The sequence below is a fragment of the Oncorhynchus kisutch genome, linkage group LG28, assembly GCF_002021735.2.
Source record: "Oncorhynchus kisutch isolate 150728-3 linkage group LG28, Okis_V2, whole genome shotgun sequence".
Classification (NCBI taxonomy): Eukaryota; Metazoa; Chordata; class Actinopteri; order Salmoniformes; family Salmonidae; genus Oncorhynchus; species Oncorhynchus kisutch.
In genome coordinates, this window is record NC_034201.2 from 30,162,871 (window position 1) to 30,175,232 (window position 12,362).

The 12,362-nt window shown below is 42.3% G+C and overlaps 1 long non-coding RNA gene across 2 annotated transcripts; it reads right to left on the reverse strand.

Annotated features, from left to right (window-relative positions):
* Positions 1 to 2,419: 2,419 nt before the first annotated feature.
* On the reverse strand, positions 2,420 to 10,652 carry LOC109873308 (uncharacterized). 2 transcript variants are annotated; one of them, XR_002252583.2, is made up of 4 exons: positions 10,107 to 10,652; positions 6,311 to 6,408; positions 5,567 to 5,680; positions 2,420 to 3,211 (listed from the first exon to the last, which is right to left on the reverse strand). It is a non-coding gene; the product is annotated as an uncharacterized LOC109873308 (long non-coding RNA). The 2 variants fall into 2 exon arrangements; XR_002252582.2 differs by having other exon boundaries at positions 2,420 to 3,036; positions 10,107 to 10,651.
* Positions 10,653 to 12,362: the final 1,710 nt, after the last annotated feature.

Below are 12,362 nucleotides of genomic sequence, written 5' to 3' on the forward strand. Positions count from 1 at the left end.
CTGTCCATTTAAGAAAATGTTATATAACATCACCATACTGTTGACAAGTAGGCTGTGGTGGAATGGAATGTTTTGCCTTGTAGGTGTCATAACCTGCCTTAAAATAATGCAATATAGATATGTCACAACAGGTCTAAATATATGTGTCATGACCATATTATGACAGGTTATGACAGCTGTTATGCCATATGACATGGTTATGACCGTGTCATAACGTGTTATGTCGCTGGGTGTCAAGTAAAGTGTTACCCGTTCCTCTACCCCTCTATGGCTAAGATCATGTTTTGTGGAAATCAAACACTCAAGTACAAGCAAGGAGGCCCCCCCCCCCCCCTTGGGTTGGTCTCAGATCCATCCCAGGCCAGGCTCAACTAGCACCCGTTTCCCAGCCTGTGTGAGAGGGACCGTTCGTAGTAGATGGGCCTGACCGTGTAAAAAAAAAAAAAGCCTGTGTGGGGAAACATGGGCCGGAACTAATAGGATTGGTTTTGATTCATTAGATTCGCTTTCATCATCCTGGTTGGAATTTCACTGCACGTCCCGTCGGGCTTCACACTTTAAATGGGGGGGGCTGCAAGGTTCCAAAAGGGGGGCTGAGCACTTGTAATTGAGTCCCTACATTGCAAAAAGCTTCATACTATGTGGAATCATTAGCAGTGCTATAATAATGTCAATGTGCAACAGTACGGTATGATAAACAAATGATCGATGACAACAGGAGAGCTGGCATCCTTACATCTGTGGGTTACTAGCTATACCCTAAAGGGCAAAGGAAGCATGTTTGTTTCATTGTGTTATGTTAGCAATAATAGACTCCTGGTGTAACCCTACTGCAGGGTTTCCCAAACTCGATCCTCAGAACCCCAAGAGGTGAACGTTTTGGTTTTGCCCTAGCTGATTCAAATAATTAATTAATCAAGTTCTGGTGCCCTCTTTGCTGCTATAACAGCCTACACACTCTTCTGGGAAGGCTTTTCACTAGATGTTGGAACATTGCTGCAGGGACTTGCTTCCATAGAGCAACAAGAGCATTAGTGAAGTCGGGCACTGATGTTGGACGATTAGGCCTGGCTCGTAGACGGCGTTCCAATTCATCCCAAAGGTGTTCGATGGAGTTGAGGTCAGGGCTCTGTGCAGGCCAGTCAAGTGAAAACTAATTTCATGCTCCCAACAAACAATTATTGTGCTGAAATATGTTCCAGAGGAAGTTTGGAACTCAGTAGTGAGCGTTGCAACCAAGGATAGGTGATTTTACCACACTTAGCACACGGCGGTCCCGTTCTGTGAGCTTGTGTGGCCTACCACTTCGCGGTTGAGCCATTGTTGCTCCAAGACGTTTCCACTTCACAATAACAGCACTTACAGTTGAGCTGGGCAGCTCTAGCAGGCCCGAAATTTGACGAACTGACCTGTTGGAAAGGTGGCATCCTATGAAGGTGCCATGTTGAAAGTCACCGAGTTGTTCAGTAAGGCCATTCTACTGCCAATGTTTGTCTGTGGAGATTGCATGGCTGTGTGCTTGATTTTACACACCTGTCATCAACGGGTGTCGCTGAAATAGCCAAATCCACTATTTTGGCCATTTATTGTAGTTTTTCTTGAATTTCAAGGATCTTCTACAAAACTGGCCTCCCAGTATCACACATTACCGTTTTGTTAGTGTGCGAATGTTACGGGATAGTTGGTATACTGTATGATTAGTTTGCCGTCCGGGAGATTACATGTCCAGACAGAGTATGACATCTACTTTTAGGATTAGTGAAGATAAGGAGTGCAAGTTGTACAATGCATTGCATGCAGTTTTATCTGAGACCGAAATTACATAACTTCAAAACAGTAGCACACATTGTTTGAGGAAACCCCCCACAAATTTGTGCTTTCCCACTTTGTTGTATTCTTTGGGAGTATGAGACAGTCTTTCAAAGAAAGAAGGCATCAGTCAGTCGAAAATGTTACATTTCAATGTAGTCGAGTGCAGATGCAATCTGGTTTAAATGCTGGCAAATGTGACAGAACACAGAATGCATCCGGAGTTAATGAACACACGCCATTTAAACTACGTGAGAGGGCTACTACTTCACATCACAGTATATCACAGCATTGCTACTGACGGTTCTCTCTTCATTCAAATAGCTCAACTGACTTAAGAAACTTCATGAATCAGACAGTTATGAGGAGTGTAATCACAGAAGAGATCTTACTTAGTTAGCCAGCTTCAATCAAAATGCCACCCGGCTGCATCTGAACAATGTAGACAACAAGCGCTATGCATATTCATTACAGGGTCTAATACAGGACTAGGCCTCAGTTCTGTAGCGGCATTTTGATGCTGGGCAATTTTGTGTGAAAGAATTAGTATGATGACGTAGTTCTATATTTCAAACACTTCGAGTAGCAGGAAAGATTTCAGTAGGCAAGATTAACAATATTGAAATGTTTAATAAAGTTCTCCTAAAAATCACAATACATCCATTTTATAAATACAAGTGGAGAAAAAAAGTGAATGTCAAAAATATACATACAGTTATCAGTCTTATCCTCTGAACTTCTGAATCAGGCAATAGAGATAAATGCATTATATTAATGCAAGTGCTATTCCACCACCACAATTCAAAGTAGCCTAATTGCTATCCATAAACACAACACATTGTTTATGTTTACAGTGGCCTATACCAAAGAACATAGTAGCGTCTTTAATTTCAGTTGGCCCAAAATTCCCCCCAACAACAAACAGTCGATCACGGAGAAAACATTGGCCCGATCTGTTTTTGGGATCGGTTGCCAACCTGTCCTTCGCTCGATTTCACTAGGGCCCCTCTTAGTTGGCCTCTTCTCATCTCCAGCGCTGCACATTGGGCCCTGGCCACCAGTCTAGCATGCCAACTTGGCCTGGCCACTCAGCTCTAGTGTGTTCAAGGGCTTGGCATAGACAGCTTCCAGGAAATGGAGGGGCAGCAGGCCGAACAGAGCAACCAAGAAGCCTACGCTGGCCACCGACAGCAGGACGTATCGGCTGATGAAGAAAGTGTCTACGGTCTGCAGGAGGAAAGAGATGTTCAGACAGTTATCATCAGTACAAACTGATGATAAATGGGTTAGTTTAGGATAGATGGTTTCTGTATGTTTGATAAGTGGGTATCTTCTGTTTAAATGGTCTGTGTAATTCCTCTTTCTTCCAACAGATGTCACAAGTGAGCCACTGCAATCAGTTCTGGAGGGAGAAAATGGAAGGCAAGGCAGGTTACCCCTTACATTTCATTATAAGCCAAATGTTAAAAGCCCAGTGCAGTCAAAAACGTGATTTCCCTGTGTGTGTTATATAGGCACACACTATAAGTGTGCAATAAAAGTGTGAACATGTGAAAATTATGATAATGCCCTTTTAGTGTAAGAGGTGTTTGAAAAGACTGCCTGAAATGTCACCTTGTTTTGGTGGGATAGAGTTTTGGCCTGCCTCGACATCATCAGGAGGTCAATTAGTTAGACCAATAACAAACAGCGTTCCAAACCCCTCTGCCATTAAACAGCTAGTTTTCCCCTCCCCACTCAGACTGTCCTAGTAAAATTCATGCTTGAGAAATTGCTCTTGCTAAGTTAGGCAATAATTGTTACCCAGAAAGGATTTGATATTGAGATGAAAACAACTGCATTGGGCCTTTAACATGGACTTTGGTAAACATATCACAGTGTCTGACTTGACTTAGTAGTTATTATATTGTACTCAAGCAAACATGGCCTCATTCAGGAAATTGACATGATAGTGCAAGAGACTTGATAATAGCGATGTGAGTCATTCAAGGCTTTCCTTAAAGCTAATAATCACTCTGTCTGCAATATGATCACATGTTGCATCATCAACTTGAAATGTCTTTTCAACTAAAAATCATTTTGGCATGTTGAAACTTGATGATAGCAAAAACACAAATGATTCATGAAACATTTTTTGTTGTTGAATAGATTAAGACCAATATTCCTCAAAAGATAGGATACTTACTAGGGCCTTAGTGTGAGGCAAAGGGGGGGGCATCGTCTCTGGCGAATGCAGTGTTCTCTCATTTAATGCATCTCACTTTCTTATTTGCCAATTAGCCAGCGAGCAGAGCCCAGACTGGGGGCCATGTTTTATTAATGTGGCATCGGACTGCTCGGTACTGGGGCCCTGTCTAGGGCAGCCCCTAATTGGCACTGTGTTATTTTTCTTTTGTTTAACAGCGAGAGGTTAGCTGTTTCTTACACTCGTGTTCACACACACACACTCTCTCTCTCTCTGTCACATACAAGCGGAAACCATGTGTTTGATGTATTTGATACAATTCCACCTATTCCGCTCCAGCCATTACCACGAGCCCGTCCTCCCCAATTAAGGTGCCACCAACCTCCTGTGCTGTACACACACTCTCAATCATATATACTGCTTCTAGTCTGTTTATCATATATCCTAGTCACCTTACCCCTAAGGCACTGGTTGATAAGAGGTAGACATGTATAGGGGTAAGGTGACTAGGATATATGATAGACTAGCAGCCGCATATATGATGATTGAGAGTGTGTGTACAGCACAGGAGGTTGGTTGCACCTTAATTGGGAAGGACGGGCTCGTGGTAATGGCTGGAGCGGAATAGTATCAAATACATGGTTTCCATGTGTTTGATGCCATTCGCTCCATTCCAGCCATTATTATGAGCCATCCTTCCCTCAGCAGCCTCCACTGGTGTACAGTATCAATGTGTGTGTGCACGTTGTGTGTGTGAGCGTGTAGAATGTGCATTTTGTGGCCATTTTGTTAGCTATTTAAACAGTGCATATTATTATTTTAGCACACACACACACAATAGCTAGTTATTAGGAGGTAAGTCACTGTTTTGTTTTTGGCATTGTTTTTGATGTAACGATAGCTAGTACTCCAGTTGTAGACCATTGAGACAACTATTTACAATGTGCAATAGGCAGCAGAATTAAAACGATCTTAGCTATGCTTGATTATTTTTTATTTGAATATGGCCTAGAAATTATGTACCCCTACCAGTAAATCAATAAAATAGTGTTTTTTATTTTACACATTCCAAAGACTTGAAAGTCATCCACAAGTCAATTAACATTTCACTACATAAACCTAACTACATTAACACTTCGCTGTGGGAACATAGAAAACCTTAAAAAGTATCATGGCAGAACAGCAAATCCTGAATGTATTCACATGATTATGTAACTATGTGTCGTTGTATGTGTCGAACTGCTTTGCTTTATCTTGGCCAGGTCGCAATTGTAAATGAGAACTTGTTCTCAACTTGCCGACCTGGTTAAATAAAGGTGAAAAAAATAAAAATAAATATGAATGCATGCAGTCAAAAATAGATTGCCTGAATCTGATTCCTCAGGTCCATGTGTGAGGTGATCTTGCTCATTGGCCTAAATTAACAGGACACTAGGCCTACAGCACTATGAATGCGTCCCAAATGGCACCATATCCCCTATTTAGTGCAGTACTGCACCAAATAGAGAATAGGGTGTCATTTGAGACGCAGTTCATGTCTCCCTGTAGTTCTGGTTTTCCCCATACACAAACCTAACACAAACTGGCCAGGCTGGTGGTGCCCTCTGTGGGGTGGCAGCTTGGCGGATCTGGCTGCATTATTTGGCAGGCGGTGCAGGAGGAAAGCACTGCAGTCTGTTTGTGCTGCTGTTGGGGAGAGATAAATCAGACCAGGTCTTTACGACAAACACACTGCCACATGTTCTGAATGCTGCTCTGCAGCCAGGGCCATCAGGCCACTCTGCTAGGCCTACATAGGACCACAAAACAAAAGCCACGATGATTTAAAAAATGTTGCAGATTACTTGTTTGGGACAAAACCCTCTGTGTTGTTCAGGGGAATCATTTGATGAGCTCAACTACTCTATTCAAATTCAATAGATCTTCATACTCCATTAAAAATCAGCCAACACCGCACTGCAGTGATTTAGCAGACATGAATATAAAATGTTTTTTATTAACTTTAATTTTTTCAGGGTAGCCCTCAACACTACAATTTCAACATAACAGTGTATGTGTAATCCTGAGTGACGTTCAGCCAGTGCACAGTAAAGTGCTGTGTGGCCAAGACAATTTTTGATGCTGCTGTTAGTACCCTGTTCAACTTGAGTATCAATATTAGAAAACACATGACACCAGTGGCTCACACTTCTGAAGAGAGCCTTTGAAGCCCAAGTGTGCCAACAACAACTTTCTGCTCTGACAAGGCAACTATTGAGGCAGCCAGCTGCAGTTCACTTGCAAGTGTGTGTGTGTGATTACAGTATTATAGCTTACCTCAAAATCTTTGAATGGTGACAGGGTCTCTGAGCTACAGGGGAAGAACACCAGGATAAGAGTGGAAATGAGGGCCAGCAGGAAGACAGGGATGACCCCTAAGCAAAAACAATACAGAAATATAATTTAAATTAAACACAAAAACTAAGTGTGAAATAGGGATTGGTCAGTGGCCAATTCTCTACCAAGGTATTCCAGCACACAGCTTTGATCTACTACAGTAGCTATGTTGGTCTATTGTACTTCAAACAACATGTAGGCAGGTTGCTTAGGATTCAAACCTTCTCAAACAGACTAATTCATAGTCTTAGAGGTGGTATACCCACCATAATGTGAGTTGTACTGTAAACAGTACAAAGGGAAAACGTTTTATTCTTCATTAAATCATTTTCCTAGTAATCACTTGATTGGGTGTTTTGTAGGACTAATGCAAATTTGGCCAAGGGCACTTCAATCAACCCAATCTGTAACCAGTAAACTAACCCCTTTTCACAAATTTTCATGCTTTATTTAGACAGGCAGTACAATTTTGATCATAGTTTTCACTAATTGGTGTTTTGACCAATCAGATCAGCAAAGAAAAATATCTGATGAGAAGATAAAAAATTCACGTGGATTGGTCAAAAATATCAATTAGTGGTAGAAAAAAAATCTGAATTTGTCTGGCTGTGTAAAGGCAGCCTTAGTGAAACGATTCATTTTCTCAGTAAAATCATGACATCATGACCATTTCAGCAGTCGTGAAAAACATGTAGCCTAGCTGGTATCAGTGGAAATAACAGTTAGTCTAAAGTCAAATGACACTAAGGATATAGGGCCTAACTATTTAAAATCATCCCTAAAATAAATTATGTGTACAGTATAATCTTCAAAAGTGTAGGCCAAGGGATTGAGGTGGAAGAGCCAGTGGGGCATTCACCTATGACCCTATGATTACAGGACATGCCACAACACCACCTGTGACATGACAGCCTGGTCTCATAGACTAGACGTAACATAGTTTAGTCCGGGACACTCAAATGAGTATGATATGTTATGTTTGGTATTGTTACATAAAACAGATGGTTACTTAATGCAAAAATTAAAGTAGGGTGGTTTGTCGGGTTGGGCATAGAACGCAAACATCTAGCAACCCAAAGGTTGCGAGTTGAAATCTCATCATAACTTCAGAAATGTATAAACTAACTACTTACAACTTTTTAGCTAATTTGCAACTACTTAGCATGTTAGCTAACCCTTGGTGAAGAGCTCAGTGACTTTCAATGTGGCAACTTCATAGGATGCCACCTTTCCAACAAGTCAGTTCTTTACATTTCTGAATTACTAGAACTTCCCCACTCAACTGTAAGTGTTGTTATTATGAAGTGGAAACATCTAGGAGCAACAATGGCTCAACCGCGAAGTGGTAGGCCACACAAGCTCATAGAACGGGACCGCCGAGTGCTGAACCGCGTAAAAATCGCCTGTCCTCGGTTGCAAGACTCACAACCGAGTTCCAAACTGCCTCTGGAAGATCAGCACAATAATTATTTGTCGGGAGCTTCATGAAATGGGCTTCTATGGCCGAACAGCATCACACAAGTCTAAGATCAACACACTCAACATCAAGCATCAGCTGGAGTGGTGTAAAGTGCACCGCCATTGGACTTTGGGGCAGTTGAAATGAGTTCTCTGCAGTGATGAATCACACATCACCATCTGGCAGTCCAACTGATTAATCTGGGTTTGGCGGATGCCAGGAGAACACTAGCTGCTCCAATGTAACTGTAAAGTTTGGTGGAGGAGGAATAACGGTCTGGGCCTGTCTTTCATGGTTCAGGATAAGCCCTTAGTTTCAGTAAAGGGAAATCTTAAAGCTACAGCATACAATGGCATTCTTGACCATTCTGTGCCTCTAACTTTGTGGCAACAGTTTGGGGAAGGCCCTTTCCTGTATCAGCATGACAATGCTTCCATTCACAAAGCGATGTCCATACAGAAATTACTTGTCGAGTTCAGTGTGGAAGAACTTGACTGGCCTGCACAGAGCCCTGACCTCGACCCCGTCGAACACCTTTGGGATGAATTGGAACGCTGACTGCGAGCCAGGCCTAATCGCCCAAAATCATTGCCCAACCTCACTAATGCTCGTGGCTGAATGGAAGCAAGTCCCCACAGCAACGTTCCAATAACTAGTGGAAAGCCTTCACAGAAGATTAATCAAATCAAATCAAATTTATTTGTCACATACACATGGTTAGCAGATGTTAATGCGAGTGTAGCGAAATGCTTGTGCTTCTAGTTCCGACAATGCAGTAATAACGAACAAGTAATCTAACTAACAATTCCAAAAAAACTGTCTTATACACAGTGTAAGGGGATAAAGAATATGTACATAAGGATATATGAATGAGTGATGGTACAGAGCAGCATAGGCAAGATACAGTAGATGATATCGAGTACAGTATATACATATGAGATGAGTATGTAAACCAAGTGGCATAGTTAAAGTGGCTAGTGATACATGTATTACATAAGGATGCAGTCGATGATATAGAGTACAGTATCTACGTATGCATATGAGATGAATAATGTAGGGTAAGTAACATTATATAAGGTAGCATTGTTTAAAGTGGCTAGTGATATATTTACATCATTTCCCATCAATTCCCATGATTAAAGTGGCTGGAGTAGAGTCAGTGGCATTGACAGTGTGTTGGCAGTAGCCACTCAATGTTAGTGGTGGCTGTTTAACAGTCTGATGGCCTTGAGATAGAAGCTGTTTTTCAGTCTCTCGGTCCCAGCTTTGATGCACCTGTACTGACCTCGCCTTCTGGATGACAGCGGGGTGAACAGGCAGTGGCTCGGGTGGTTGATGTCCTTGATGATCTTTATGGCCTTCCTGTAGCATCGGGTGGTGTAGGTGTCCTGGAGGGCAGGTAGTTTGCCCCCGGTGATGCGTTGTGCAGACCTCACTACCCTCTGGAGAGCCTTACGGTTGAGGGCGGTGCAGTTGCCATACCAGGCGGTGATACAGCCCGCCAGGATGCTCTCGATTGTGCATCTGTAGAAGTTTGTGAGTGCTTTTGGTGACAAGCCGAATTTCTTCAGCCTCCTGAGGTTGAAGAGGCGCTGCTGCGCCTTCTTCACGATGCTGTCTGTGTGAGTGGACCAATTCAGTTTGTCTGTGATGTGTACGCCGAGGAACTTAAAACTTGCTACCCTCTCCACTACTGTTCCATCGATGTGGATGGGGGGGTGTTCCCTCTGCTGTTTCCTGAAGTCCACAATCATCTCCTTAGTTTTGTTGAGGCCGTTATAACAGCAAAGGGGGACCAACTCCATTAATGCCTATGATTTTTGAATGAGATGTTCGACGAGTAGATGTCTACATACTTTTGGTCATGTAGTGTACCATACGAAACATATACTATATGGGGAGTACAGAATAATACAAATACTATAGTTTGCCTTTTTGTTTTAAGTATGTAGTTCTATCCTTGAGCTGCTATTGTCTATTAATGTTCTGTATTATGTCATGTTTCATGTGGACCCCAGGAAGAGTAGCTGCTGCTGCTTTTGCAACAGCTAATGGGGATCATAATAAAATAACAAAAGACCAGGTTGGCAATCGACATGAAAGTCCAGACCTCTTGGCAGAGGTAGAAGTAGGCTATTCAGGGTAATGCAAATGAGAAAGTGGTGTACAGTGTACACTGGTATCATATCAGCACAAGATAATGTGTTCAAAATACTAAAATGTGTTTAGGTATCTAGCTAAGTTAGGCCTGCATGTGTGTATGTATTCACAACTTACTTAGTTGGTCCAGTAGCTCTCAAGAGGATCATCCCCAGCACGAAAGCTACAATCCAGATAAGAGCAATGGAAGAAGAAAAAAAAGTTCCCACGCCCAATACGGTACCAGCCATTCTTCACCAAATCAAAGGGCTAGACTAACGCGTTAGCTAGCTAACTACTCACGTTGGCCTTGAGGATATTCAAATGAGCTAACTATGTTAGTTAGCTAGTGCTGTTGATCAAGCAAAGCTATTTGCGTGAAATTGTGTTTCTACAAAACGAGTTGCATCGTATAATGCCAATTGCATCGTTTGAACTGGCATTTTGTACTCGCTGTTGACAGTCAAGTTTGATTTGTTTTTAAATAGTTTGTTAGCTAGCTAAACGGCTAACTTGTGCATGCGTACTGTTACTAACGAACTTCCTTCCCAAATCATTTAATCACTGTTCGAGACCGCTCATGATAATGGTGTGTGAACGCAAACATTCCAACTGTCGCCTACCAACCGCTTGTATGCGAACTGTTTAGCAACTAACGTAACCACCTGGCTCTCTTGGTTACAAATAACATTCAATTTCATAGGATAGACCACTAGGGCAAAGAGCCATACAGAGTGGTTGTTACTAAATACCGAATAGAATGCTGGGAAGTGTAGTGTATTCTAGTCCTAGCTGAAGTTGCATCTGAAATTGGGTAGGCTCGCCTGTGTTTATTTGCCATGAACTACCTAGGCTTTAACTTTGGATGCTTTTTTTTTTTTTACAATCGTATAACCACGATAAATCCAACTAATGTGGTGATGATTATTTTGGTGATGCTTTGGCAAAATGCTTTTCAGACAATATCCGGCCTACAATTACATGAGCATTGACACCAAGGTCAGGCTATGACAAAATCTTAAATGAACCTACTAAATCAAATCAAACTTTATTTGGCACATGCGCCGAATACAACAAGTGTACACTTTACTGTGAAATGCTTACTTACAAGCCCTTAACTAACAGTGCAGTTCAAGAAGAATATATTTTTTTACCAAGTAGGCTAAAATAAAAAGTAATAATTAAAGGAACACAATAATAACAACAATATTGAGGATATAAACAGGGTGCACGGGTACCGAGTCAGTGTGCATTTGTACAGGCTAGTTGAGGGAATCTACATGCAGGTGGGGACGAAGTGACTGCATAGGTAACAAACAAACAGCGAGTAGCAGCAGTGTACAAGAGGTAAATGTAAATTGTCCAGTGGCGATTTTTAGGAATTTTTCAGCAGTCTAATGGCTTGGAGGTAGAAACTGTTGAGAAGACTTTTGGTCCTAGACTTTGCGCTCCGGTACCACTTGCCGTGCGGTAGCAGAGAAAACAGTCTGGGTGACTGGAGTCTATGACAATTTTATGGGTTTTCCTCTGACACCGCCTATTACATAGGTCCTGGATGGCAGGAAGCTTGGCCCCAGTGATGTACTGGGCTGTACGCACTACCCTCTGTAGCGCCTTACGGTCAGATGCCGAGCAGTTGCCATACAAGGCGGTGATGCAACTGGTCAAGATGCTCTCGATGCCAAATCTTTTCAGTCTCCTGATGAGGAAAAGGTATTATCATGGCCTCTTCACGACTGTCTTGGTATGTTTGGATCATGATAGTTTGTTGGTGATGTGGACACCATGGAACTTGAAAGTCTCGACCCGCTCCACTACAGCCCTGTTGATGTAAATGTGGGCCTGTTCGGCCGCCTTTTCCTGTAGTCCACCATCAGCTCCTTTGTCTTGCTCACATTGAGGGAGAGGTTGTTGTCCTGGCACCACACTGCCAGTTCTCTGACCTCCCTATAGACCCTCTCATCATTGTCGGTGATCAGGCTGTTGTGTTGTGTCGTCAGCAAACTTAATGATGGTGTTGGAGTCGTGTTTGGCCACACAGTCGTGGGTGAACAGGGAAAAAAGGAGGGGACTAAGTACACGTACTGAACATTATACATCTTAGAAATTATGGTCATAATATTATTTGTAGCCTATTGCCACTGTAATATTGGAATAATATAACATTATGAATAATGAATAGCGTAGACCCAGACCTATACCCTAGCTCTTTTTTTTTCACTGGTGTGTCATCATTGTGAAGTTATGCAATGTATCCATCCTCATACTAGGATGTCTGCTACAATGTTTCCAATTAATGTAGCCCATCACTTGCTTGTCTCACCGTCAATATGTAATTTTTTATTTGTGCCGACAGGGGGCCGGCAGACTCCGCGGTTTGAATAGATGGAGATG